This window comes from Grampus griseus, assembly GCF_964374135.1.
Source record: "Grampus griseus genome assembly, chromosome: 16".
Lineage (NCBI taxonomy): Eukaryota > Metazoa > Chordata > Mammalia > Artiodactyla > Delphinidae > Grampus > Grampus griseus.
Window position 1 is genome coordinate 27,123,690 of NC_139010.1, and position 11,561 is coordinate 27,135,250.

General features: G+C 38.4%; 1 protein-coding gene across 1 annotated transcript in view; it reads right to left on the minus strand.

Moving 5' to 3' along the window:
• P4HA1 (prolyl 4-hydroxylase subunit alpha 1) overlaps positions 1 to 11,251 on the minus strand; it is a 93,764-nt gene extending 82,513 nt beyond the window's left edge. The window contains exon 1 of the mRNA XM_082673388.1: positions 10,959 to 11,251. The gene's annotated coding sequence lies outside the window, so the exon portion shown is untranslated. The remainder of the gene's footprint in view (positions 1 to 10,958) is intronic.
• Positions 11,252 to 11,561: the final 310 nt, after the last annotated feature.

Here is an 11,561-nt window from a genome sequence, read left to right on the forward strand (position 1 = left end):
CAACTAGGAAAGTCAAGTTTCCCTAAACGAGAAACATTTTAAAAATAAATGTAGGCTGAGGGGAAGATTTGAGAAAGAAATGAATCTTATTTATAATTAAAATGGTGCCCTTCTTCACTGACTTTTAAACTGTGTATTTTAAACTGTATAGTATACCTCTCAACTATTTCAAACACTTTAGTTAGTAATGCATACATTTCCAAATACAGGATAAAAGTTCAGGATTCTTGTTCCCAGGGTAGAAAAAAAATTTACCATAAGTGATACTAAGAGTCCCGCAATTTAGTAAAATTCATCAATAATGTCCACTTTTATTTGGTGGCCCCTTTAACTGGAAGCAGAATAAACAAAAAGGTAAGGTATCAAATATGAGGCCAAACTTGACCACCAGCCAGTAATACAAAATCAGCAGGGACCTCCTGGTGATCCAGTGGTTAAGACTCTGTGCTTCCACTGCAGGGGGCACAGGTTTGATCCCTGGTCAGGGAACTAAGATCCCACATGCTGCGCAGCGCAGCCAAAAAAAAAAAATAAATAAAGCAGTACTTCAGATGAAAGTACCTTGGATGATGCCTGACACATTGAAGACACTTAAGACATGTTACTTTTGAATGTGGGGCAAGAGCTCAAGAATAGCTGGATATGTTGCCAAGGGTGTCTCAAGGGACGTGGAAAAAGAAAAGACTTGGAGAGTTGTGGGAAGCCCAGGCAACCTCAACCCTGGGCTAAGGCAGTGAGAAGGACCAAGCAGCCCAATCTACTAGCAAACAAATGGACAGTCTTTATAATTTAGGAATTTGAGTGGGAGAAGAAAGTGGACAGAGGCAGTGGAAGGGAAGAAGGAAAAGAAGTAAACATTAAATTATCCATGTTTTCCTTGTTGCTTATAAATGCTGGTATTTCCAAATATTAACATAGTCTATACATTTCTCATTTGAATAATCTACAGTATTTTCTCTTGGTTGTATAAACTGGTTATATTAATGAAACTATGTATTTCATAACATGAATATCAATAAATATTGGTTAGAATATTAAAAAACAGCAGTAATATAAAAAGTAGCTATTCTTTAGAGACTTAAACTGTTTTTTTTTTTTTCAATGTATTTATTATTTTTGGCTGCACTGGGTCTTCGTCGCTGCGCACGGGCTTTCTCTAGTCACCGCACATGGGGGCTACTCTTCGTTGCAGTGCGTGGGCTTCTCATTGCGGTGGCTTCTCTTGTTGCAGAGCACGTGCTCTAGGCACACGGGCTTCTGTAGTTGTGGCACGCGGGCTCAGTAGTTGTGGCTTGCAGGCTCTAGAGTGCAGGCTCAGTAGTTATGGCACATGGGCTTACTTGCTCCACAGCATGTGGGATCTTCCCAGACCAGGGCTCGAACCCGTGTCCCCTACATTGGCAGGCGGATTCTTAACCACTGTGCCACCACGGATAGAGACTTAAACTCTTAAAACTAGGTTTGTTTTCTAATTTGGAGAGTGCTAAACATAAATATGGGAAAGTTTAAAGCCTAATTTCTAAGTTTAAAGAATATACTTGGATATATATGTAAAAAGTTTAAAACTTTATATAGCAATTAAAAGAACTCAAAAAATGTTAACAACTATCTGAGAGTTGGGATCACAGTCAATTCTCTTCGCTCAACTTCTGCATTTTAATAAACATTTTTAATAGAAAATTTGTATTTCTACAAATAAATAAGTGAGCTAAAAAAACGAAGTCAAAGTAGCAGTGAAGAGACAAATTCAAATCATAGACAGAGATAGCAAAATCCAAACTATCAACCACACCTCTACTAGTTGGCATAATACCACCATCAATCCCTTTTGCTCCAAAACAAATTGCATCTATTTTTGATTTTCAGAGGAAGTCCTGAAAAGGCAACTGTAGTGTCTTCACCACCCTTAGGATACAAGTGGAAAATAAAATCTTGTACAATATACATTTTAGATTTTTTAAGCTTAAGTAAGGAATATGTGGTGTAGCAAACTATTCCAAAAGCATAGCTTTCAATGAAACTTCATTAAAGACTGAATTTTTAAAGCAAGCTATACTACTTGAAAAATTATCATTTAGAAAGAAAGAGCATTCCCTTTAGAAAAGGACCTGCTCATACAAACAAGAACCAATCACAGGAAGCAACAGAAAAATTATCTCATTTGCAACAGCAACAAATATGTTAATTACCTGGGAATAAACTTAAGAAAACTTTAAATTGACCCTAAAATTAACTCAAAATATAGCAAAGATTATTTTGAAATTTAAAACTATAAACCTCTTAGAAAAAAAGAGGTGTAAATCTTCATAACCCTGATTAGGCAATTAGACATAACACCTAGACAACAATTTCTTAGATATAACACCTAAAGCACAAGAAGCCAAGGAAAAAATTAAATTGGACTTCATCAAAATTTAAAACTTTTGTTCTTCAGGAAAGTGAAAATACAAGCCACAGAATGGGAAAAAAATTATAAATCATATCTCTAACAAAAGTTTAATACCCAGAATATATACAGAACTCTTAGAACCCAACAGTAAAAATAATTTAAAATACTCCATTTTTTAAATGGGAAAAGGATTTGAAGAGACATTTCTCCAAAGAAGATACAAATGGCCAATAAGTACATGAAAAAACACTCAACATCATTAGTCATTATGGAAATGCAAATTAAATACCACAATGAGATATCACTTCACAGCCCCTAGTATAGGTATAGTAAAAAAGAAAATAAGTGTTGACAAGGATGTGAAGAAACTGACACACTCATACACTGCTTATGGGAATGTAAAATGGTGTAGCTACTTCGGAAAACAGTTTTTCAGTTCCTGAAAACATAGAGTTACCATATGACCCAACAATTCCACTCCTAAGTCTATACCCAAAACAAATGAAAGCACATATCCACAGAAATATTTGTATATGAATGTTCATAGCAGCATTATTAATAATAGCCAAAAAGGTGGAAGCAACCCAAATGTGCATCAAATGATGAATAAATAAAATATGATATATTCATACAATGGAATGTTATTTGGTCATAAAAAGAAATGAAGTACTGATACATGCTATAATGCAAATGAACCTCGAAAACATTACGTTAAGTGAAAAAATCTACAGACATAAAAAGTACATTAGTGGTTGCCTAGGGCTGGGGGAGGGAGAGGAGAGTGATTGCTAATGGTTCTGACGTTTCTTTTTGGAGTGATAAAAAAAAAAGTACTAAAATTGATTGTTATGATGTTTACACCAACTCTGTGCATGTATTAAAAGCACTTTAAGAGGTAAATTGTATGGTATGTGAATTGTACCTCAATAAAGCTGTTTTAAAAAAAGAAATCAACAAATTCTCATTTCACTAGGTAAATCCAGGAGTAGGGATGCTGGGTTGTATGGTAAGCATATGTTTACCTTTATAAAGAACTGCCAAATGTTAAAGTCACTACACCATTTGCACTGCCATCAGCAATGGATGAAAGCTCCAACTGCTCCACATTCTTATCAGCATTTGGTATTGTTGTTATTTTTCCTTTTTTCCTTCATTCTTCTTAATGTCTTAATTAATTTTCTCACTTAAGTGTATACTGGTATCTCAGTGTGGTTTTAATTTGCAATTCTGCAATTACTAATGATGTTTACTATCTTTTGGTATATTTATTTGCTGTCCATAGGTCTTTTTGGTAAAGTTTCTACTTAAATCTTCTGTCAAATTTTTATTAGGTTGTTCACTTACTACTGAATTTTGTGAGTTCTTTATATATTCTGGATACAAGTCTTTTGTCAGATATGTGATAGGGGAATATTAACTCCCAGTCTGTGACTTGTCTTTTTACTCTCATAACACGGTTTCAAACAGCAGGAGTTCTTAATTTTGATGAAGTCGAATTTATCAATTTATTCATTTATGGATCATACTTTTGGTATCTAATTTTTTGGTGATTAAAAAAAAAATCTTTGCCTGATCCAAGGTCAAAAAGATTTTGTCTTATATTTTCTTCAAGTTATTTTCTAGCTTTAGGTCATATCTCGAGGTCTACGAACGACTTTGAACTAGTTTTTGCACAGATGGTGAGGAATTTTTGCACTGAGGCTATAATAAAGAAAAATATTCTATTTTGACATTTGAGTGCTCATTGCCTTAAAGCCCCACACTTCCCTCTCCCTTTTGCCCAACATCTGAATAAGTCAGTAAGAAAGCCCAGCCATTGCCTCCTTGGGCGTCAGTGGGAAGCTAAAACCATGTAAATCCCACACATGGGAACTATCACACTCCTTCTGGCCACAATAAAAATTAAACCCAACCGCCCTTCTTCACTTTTGCTTCATTCTGGACTAAACCTAAGACCTCTCCATGAGGAATCCTTTTTCAGTTGACTGTGTGAGTAAACTTTATTTCATATTTCATATCCACTGGTGCCTTTGTGTCATCTGTCCCAAGATTTATATAAATTTCTGGGCAAGACAGTTTTTGCATATGAACGTCTAACTATTCCAGATTATCCTTTCTCTATTGAATTGCTTTAATACCCTTGTCAAAAACGAACTGACCATTTTGTGGGTCTGAATTCTCTGTTTTGTTCCATTGATCTATCTTTTCTCTATCTTTACCCTTGAGTACTGCAGTAATTAAGTTGAAATCAGGAGTTTCCCAACTTTTTTGTTCTTTTTCAACATTATTTTACCTTTTTCTAGTTCCTCTGTTTTTCCATATCAATTTTAGAATCAGCTTGTTACTTTCTGTAATAAACCCTGCTGGGATTTGGACTGCAATTGCATTGAATCTATAGATCAGCTTGGACGAATGGTTGTCTTAACAATATTGTCTTCCAATCCATGAATATGGAATCTCTCTCCATTTATTTAGGTCTTCTTTGGTTTCTTCCACCAGTGTCTTATAATTTTCATTATACAAATCTTGCACATGTCTTGTAAAGTTAATACTAAATACTTCATAGGTTTTGGTGCTATTGAGATAGTACTTTTAAATTTTAATTTCTAATTGTTCATTGTTACTATAGAGAAATACAACTGATTGTTATATATTGACCTTCTGTCCTTCAACCTTGCAGAATTCACTTATTAGGGCTGGAGCTTTCTGAACAATCTTTCCGATTTTCTGCATAGACATTCTGTCCATGATTAGAGACAGTTCCTGCTCTTTGAAACACACTGTTAAAACAATGAAGACGGGCTTCCCTGGTGGCGCAGTGGTTGAGGGTCCGCCTGCCGATGCAGGGGACACGGGTTCGTGCCCCGGTCCGGGAAGATCCCACATGCCGCAGAGGGGCTGGGCCCGTGAGCCATGGCCGCTGGGCCTGCGCGTCCGGAGCCTGTGCTCCGCAACGGGAGAGGCCACAACAGTGAGAGGCCCGCGTACCGCAAAAAAAAAAAAAAAAAAAAAAAAAATGAAGACAAGCCACAATCTGGGAAGAAATATTTCCCTATAACATATGTTACTATTCCATTACTAGATATTTATGCAAGAGAAAAGAAAGTATATATTCCTCCGAAGACTTATATGTGAATTGCGAATGCTCATCACAACTTTGTTTATAATAATTAAAAGCTGGAAACAACCCCAATGTCCATCAATTAGTACATGGGAAAAAAAAAAGTTTTGTGGTATAGCCATACAATATACTACTACTCAACAATAAAAAGGAACAAACACATAACAACGTGGATGAATTCCAAAATAATTATGCTGAGTTTAAGAAGCCGGACACCCTCCTCCCCTCTGCAAAAAGTACATACTATTATGAGTCCATTTACAGAAAACTCTCAAAAATACAAATAAATCTTAAGTGTCATAAAAAGATCAATGGTTACCTGGGGATGAGAAAAGGGCAGGAAGGAGCAGGAGGGAGGGATTACAAAGAGTCATGAGGAAACTCTTGAAGGTGTTGAAAATGTTCCTTATCGTGACAGTGTTGACAATCTCATGGGTATATACTTTTGTCAAAACTTACCAAGTGCACACTGTAAATGTGTGCAGTTTACTGTATATCAATTATACCTCGATAAAGTTGTTACAGTATACCAATTACTTTATTAGTAATCACCCTTATTATGTCATATGTTAGTGTCTTTATTTACCTATAAAACATTATCACTTGGTAGCTATGATTACTGTTCACAAATACCATTATTTAAGATTTTTTTATTCAAACAGTAAATTGAGATCTATTCTCAAAATACCTTTGAGGTTTAAAGACTGGTAAATTTGAGAGTATGCAAATTTGAGAACGTCTTCAAGCAACTTTTGAATATGAATAAAATCTTGTCTGTGTTTAAAAAAAGGGGGGAGGTTGTTGGAACAAGAGGGCAAGAACAAAGGCCATATGTATACAGCAAGTAATGCTTTGAGGACCTAAATTCAACAACTAGGTTTAAGAAGCACTAAAATAATTATTTATTGATCATTGTTTGAAAGAATCAGACCTGAAAATCCAGTTAATATAAGATTAGAGTGTAAGAGAAGTCTTGAGCCTACTTAAAACTAGTTAATCAATATTTACTAAACACTCTCAAATAAAACAATTAAGCATATAAATCTATGTAGCTGTCCTCTATTCTGTACGTTAATTCAAACATGTTATCATGATTCTTCCAGCACAATGTTCAGAACATAGTAACAGATGCTAATTCTTAATGATCACAATATTGAATCAAGGAAAACACCTCTTTCTCTCATTCTCTAAAACTAAACATACTTTGTACACAAATTTCCCTTTGTAACAGAAATTCTTAAAATTTTTCAGAAAACAGTTCATGGTTGAAAAGCTTGAGAAATTATAAGGGCAACAGTGCGAGGTACTGAGGTGAAAAACCTTAAAAAATATAGATTCAGAAAAACAGAAAATAGCTTAAAATAGACATCTGAAAATTAGTGATTAATACAAGTTTCCATTTCTATTACTTACTCCCCAGAAACTTTACAAAAGCATCTTCTCCCAAAATTTTTACAACACACTTAATAGAATCCATTTCTTCACTGCTATAGACATAAGAGAAGATTCTTCCATTTGATGCTTCATCTCAATGTTCACTGTTGACTACTAATTTTGACTACTAATTCTTGGGCAAATTACTTGACTTGGAATCTCCGTTTCTTTATTTGTAAAATGGGGATGATATAAAACCACCTCACAGAATTATTTTAAAGATTAAATTATATAATATTATGAAACAACATTTTATAAATTGTAAAGTGCTTTAGTTGTTATCAGGTTGATTAAAAAACCTTCTCAGAGCCCAATCCCAAAGTTTACTGTAGCTAAACAGGTAGATAAAATAAAGCATTAAATTACAGCCTTTTCTTCACACTACTTATAATGAAGAAATAGCTCAAATGCCCAACAAGAAAGGCTGAGTATATTACTTTGATATATTATAATATCACTATTTAAGTGAAAAATATGTAAACCAAAACATGGACATATTTATATAAAACACTAAGCAGGAAGCGGAAGAAGTCCAAGGTAGTGCTCATTCACTGATGACACCTATGTAAGAAGCATGAATCTCTATACTGTATTTTTTGCCAATACACAACCAAATATACTAATAGTCATACTAATCATCCAAAGCAACATCAGGAAAAGGAATGTTTTTCATTATATCAAGTTCAAAACTGCTGGAGTAACCTTAATGAAGTCCTTTGAGCGTCATTAGTTTTTATTGAGGCACAATATTTGGCTAGAAGAAAATTAATGAGAGGATACCTTTATACAAATAAATTTCACTGAGTAGAAACACAAATGAAACTTTAACTAATGAAGCTTTCACAAATACACATACACACTTTATTTGGCTTGTCTCTTACACATTCATTTTATACACACACACACACACACACACACACCCCCATTATGTAATTATAAGATTCAAGATCTCACTGTCAGAAGAGCAATAAAGTGTAATGCCAAGGGCCTGTTCAATTTACTTTTTCTTTACCTTAAAGTATTTTCCACTTTCAGAGTACAGCCAAAGATATGTTACAACATGTAAGGGGTTGGGGTGAGGCCAGTATGATGTACCATTGCCTAGGCAATTTAGCAATTCAACAATTCTCCAACCAACTTACTTCTGTTAAAACCCTTTTAGCAAGTTTATTAAGGTCATCTATATAGTCAAGTCCAGTCAGACTTACAAGCCCAGCTCAATTTTCAAAAATATTCAAGAAACCCTGCCTCAAGATACCTAGATGTCCTTACTCCATACCTTTTACTTTTTGGTTCTTGTAGGGTTAGGGTTTTGCATTTTATAGATGCACTTGTGGAGGGAGAGAGTATCTGAAAAATGGTAATTAAAATTCCACACAGATGTGTATACTTGTATTTTCAGACCCAGGGTCCACACCTTCTATCAGATTCTCAATGGATTTCATGTCCTCAAAATAGGTTGAGAACTACTACTATGTATCTCATAGGGACACTTTTCAAATCTAAGAGATGTAATTACATCCCTCCCAGTTAATAACTGCTAAGTAAAATAAGGCATTCCTTCCACAGAAGTGAAGGCTCACAAGCTTCATGGTTGCATCCCTGGAATAAAAGCAGGAGCTTGAACATATTTGCCCTATGAAAGATACTGCTTGTCAGTATACAACCCACTCTGCACTATTAGAAAAGGTTAACATCTCCTTACCAAAAAGCCAAGATTCCCCTGCAACAACCTGGACTACCCTGGTAATACAAAGCTTTCTTTTTTCAATAGTCTTTTACACTGTCTAAATTTTTCTGCAATAAAAGTTGTACACATTTTTTTTCATCTTTTTTTTGTTACTACTTTAGTTACCAAAATACAAAATGGCCAATAAAATTATCCGTTTACCAAAATCCTTCATTTTCAGTACTTCAAAATAAAACTCATTTTAAGATATCAAAGCATTATTCACCTAAAGACACAGAGTAGTCCTTTTCCTAGTAACTTTTCCTAGTAACTATGTTAAATCTATAAGAATCATTTGTGGGCTTCCCTGGTGGCGCAGTGGTTAAGAATCTGCCTGCCACTGCAGGAGAAACGGGTTTGAGCCCTGGTCTGGGAAGATCCCACATGCCGCGGAGCAACAAAGCCCGTGAGCCACAACTAATGAAACCCGCGCGCCTAGAGCCCGTGCTCCACAGCAAGTGAATCCACCGCAATGAGAAGCCCACGCACCGCAACGAAGAGCAGCCCCCGCTCGCCGCAACTAGAGAAAAGCCCGCGCACAGCAACGAAGACCCAAGGCAGCCAAAAATAAATAAAATAAAATAGATTAAAAAATAAGAGTCATTTGCCATCGGCCATCTAAAATATTGGCAGGACTTAAAGCATAATGTACCAAAACCAAAACTGACATGACTTTCAAAGGTAAATGATGAAACCTATGCTTCCCACAGAAAGAAAAGGTAAAATTTGAAGTTCATCGTTAAGATTTAGAAATCATATTCACAGGCTAAAAGTCAAAGTTAAAGAAAAATTGCTGAATGTCTAAATTTTAAATCAAGGCAAAAAACCTTATTCACGGTTGTTCACTTTCAGCTTCTTAAATATTTCCTCCTTAACGTATCCATTTTTTCCATAGATACTTGATCAGAAAAATCCCTTCTAAATGTTTTATAAATTAAATTCCAGTGTTCCTGCTATGAGGACTGAATATTTCATCACATTAGGAAAAGACTAGCCTCATTCATAAGCTACATCTAAATCTAAAAAGGGAAATACGTTTCTTCCCCGAACCTTTAAAAAAAAAAAAAGGCAAAAGTTGATGAAAGAACACTGCTGCCACGTCTTTTCCCTTCCCCCACTCAGTAGTGGCTATTTCATCCCTTCAGAGTGCATTCCAAGGGAAAGTCCATAGCTCTCAGAGAAACCAGAAACAGTTAAGTCGAAATTGGCAAGCCGCTTTGGCCTTTTCGATCAATTCCTAAAAGGATATCTAGTTTCTTCTTCATCCCTTTCTTAAAGCAAACAGTGCAAAATTCCAAGTCTTCACCACTCTACCCAGAACGCCTAAATTGTTAGTGTCTAAAAACTGACTGTATTTAATACAATCGATTATTTAGGAGAAATGGTCCCATACTTATGGAACCATTCTTCCTCCCCCTTAAAACATACAGCTGGGGTCCATCCACGTAATTCAAAGTTCTCACACAGCCAAAGAATTCCATTTACTGATGTGGACTTTTAAAAGCAGCAAACTTGGCGGAGAGAAAGAGAGGGGGAGGGGAGAAACTCATGTGCCTTTAAAAAATTTATGTGGCAGAAGAAGGAAGGAAGAAGACTAGCTTCCCAGTTGACTGGAGGATCTGACAGCCGACTTCCTCAACCCAGCCGCCCGAAACTCGCCGCCCGGGGCTACCTCCAGCTGCTCCGGCAGCACCGCTGCGCGCAACAGATGAGTAAAGCCTGAACTTCCGCGGGTAGGTCCTCTTCCCAGACCCCACGACTCTTCGGCAGGATAAAAATGCCCGAGCGCTTCCCCGTCAGCTATAAGCTTTAAAAACCGCTCTCCATTGCCGCACGCTAACCATCTGCTGCTGTGGAGGCCGAAAACCCTCGCGTACTCCTCAGCTTTTTAGGCAGGACCAGGTAGGAGAGGAGCTCGGAAAACTCAACAGGGTGATTCCTCCTCAGGAAGGAATATTCAAGAAAGTGCTGGTCCCCGGGGCGGAGACTGATGCTGCCGCAGCCCCAACAGTCGGGGGCGCCAACCTGGGAGGCGGTGGGAAGAGGAGCACGGAGGAGGGCAGAAGGGCCTCTGGGGCACCCAGGAGACGCGGGGCGCAGGGCGAGGGGCCGAGTCTCCAGGGCAGAAGGTACTGAGCCAGTAGTAGTAAACTGGGGGAGCCTCCCCCTGCCCCCGAGCCATACCACGAGAGGGGGCAGGGACCAGACCACCAGAGCCACCCGAGAAGGACCACGGCTGCCCAAGGATTTAAGCCTCAGTCCCCAAGGTCGGAGGAGCGTCTCACCTGGGAAGTGGCACGGGAGGGCTGCGCGTTCTTCAGTCCCCGGTCGCCTGCGCTCGGCCGGCTACCTAACCCTTTCCCTCAGCCCGCTGGCGGCGCGACTGGGCAGCAGAGGGAGCCAGTTAGCCCTTTTATAACCTCCAGGCTGCGACGGCTGCGCTGAGGAGGAGGGGTCTGCAACCCTCGCTACGTGAGCTCGATCACACCAGCGTCCCGGCGTCTGCGCAGGCGCCCAGCCCGGGCCCTCTCCGCCCCTACCCGCGGCCCACGCCCCACGCCCAGGACTCCCCACCAGCTGGTGGAGTCTGAGGCCCAGAGGAGGGGCCGGCGGTCGCGCCTGGGATGTAACGCGCCTGCGCGGGGTTCTCGCCAAGCCACCGTCACCGTGGTTACCTCGGATTTGCCCCGCTTCTTTCAACAGGTTGTTTAGCGCCTGAATTTCGGGATCAGCCCCAGTCAGGCCTGAACGACGAAACCACCAGCAAGGAAATAGCTTAAATTTGAGAAGAGGAACATGGAAGCGTAGGAAATAAAGCAGAAAAGAAGGATCGGGTGGAAAATAACACTACATCCTGTATTGGTATCTCAGCTGTCTTGGCCCTGAGG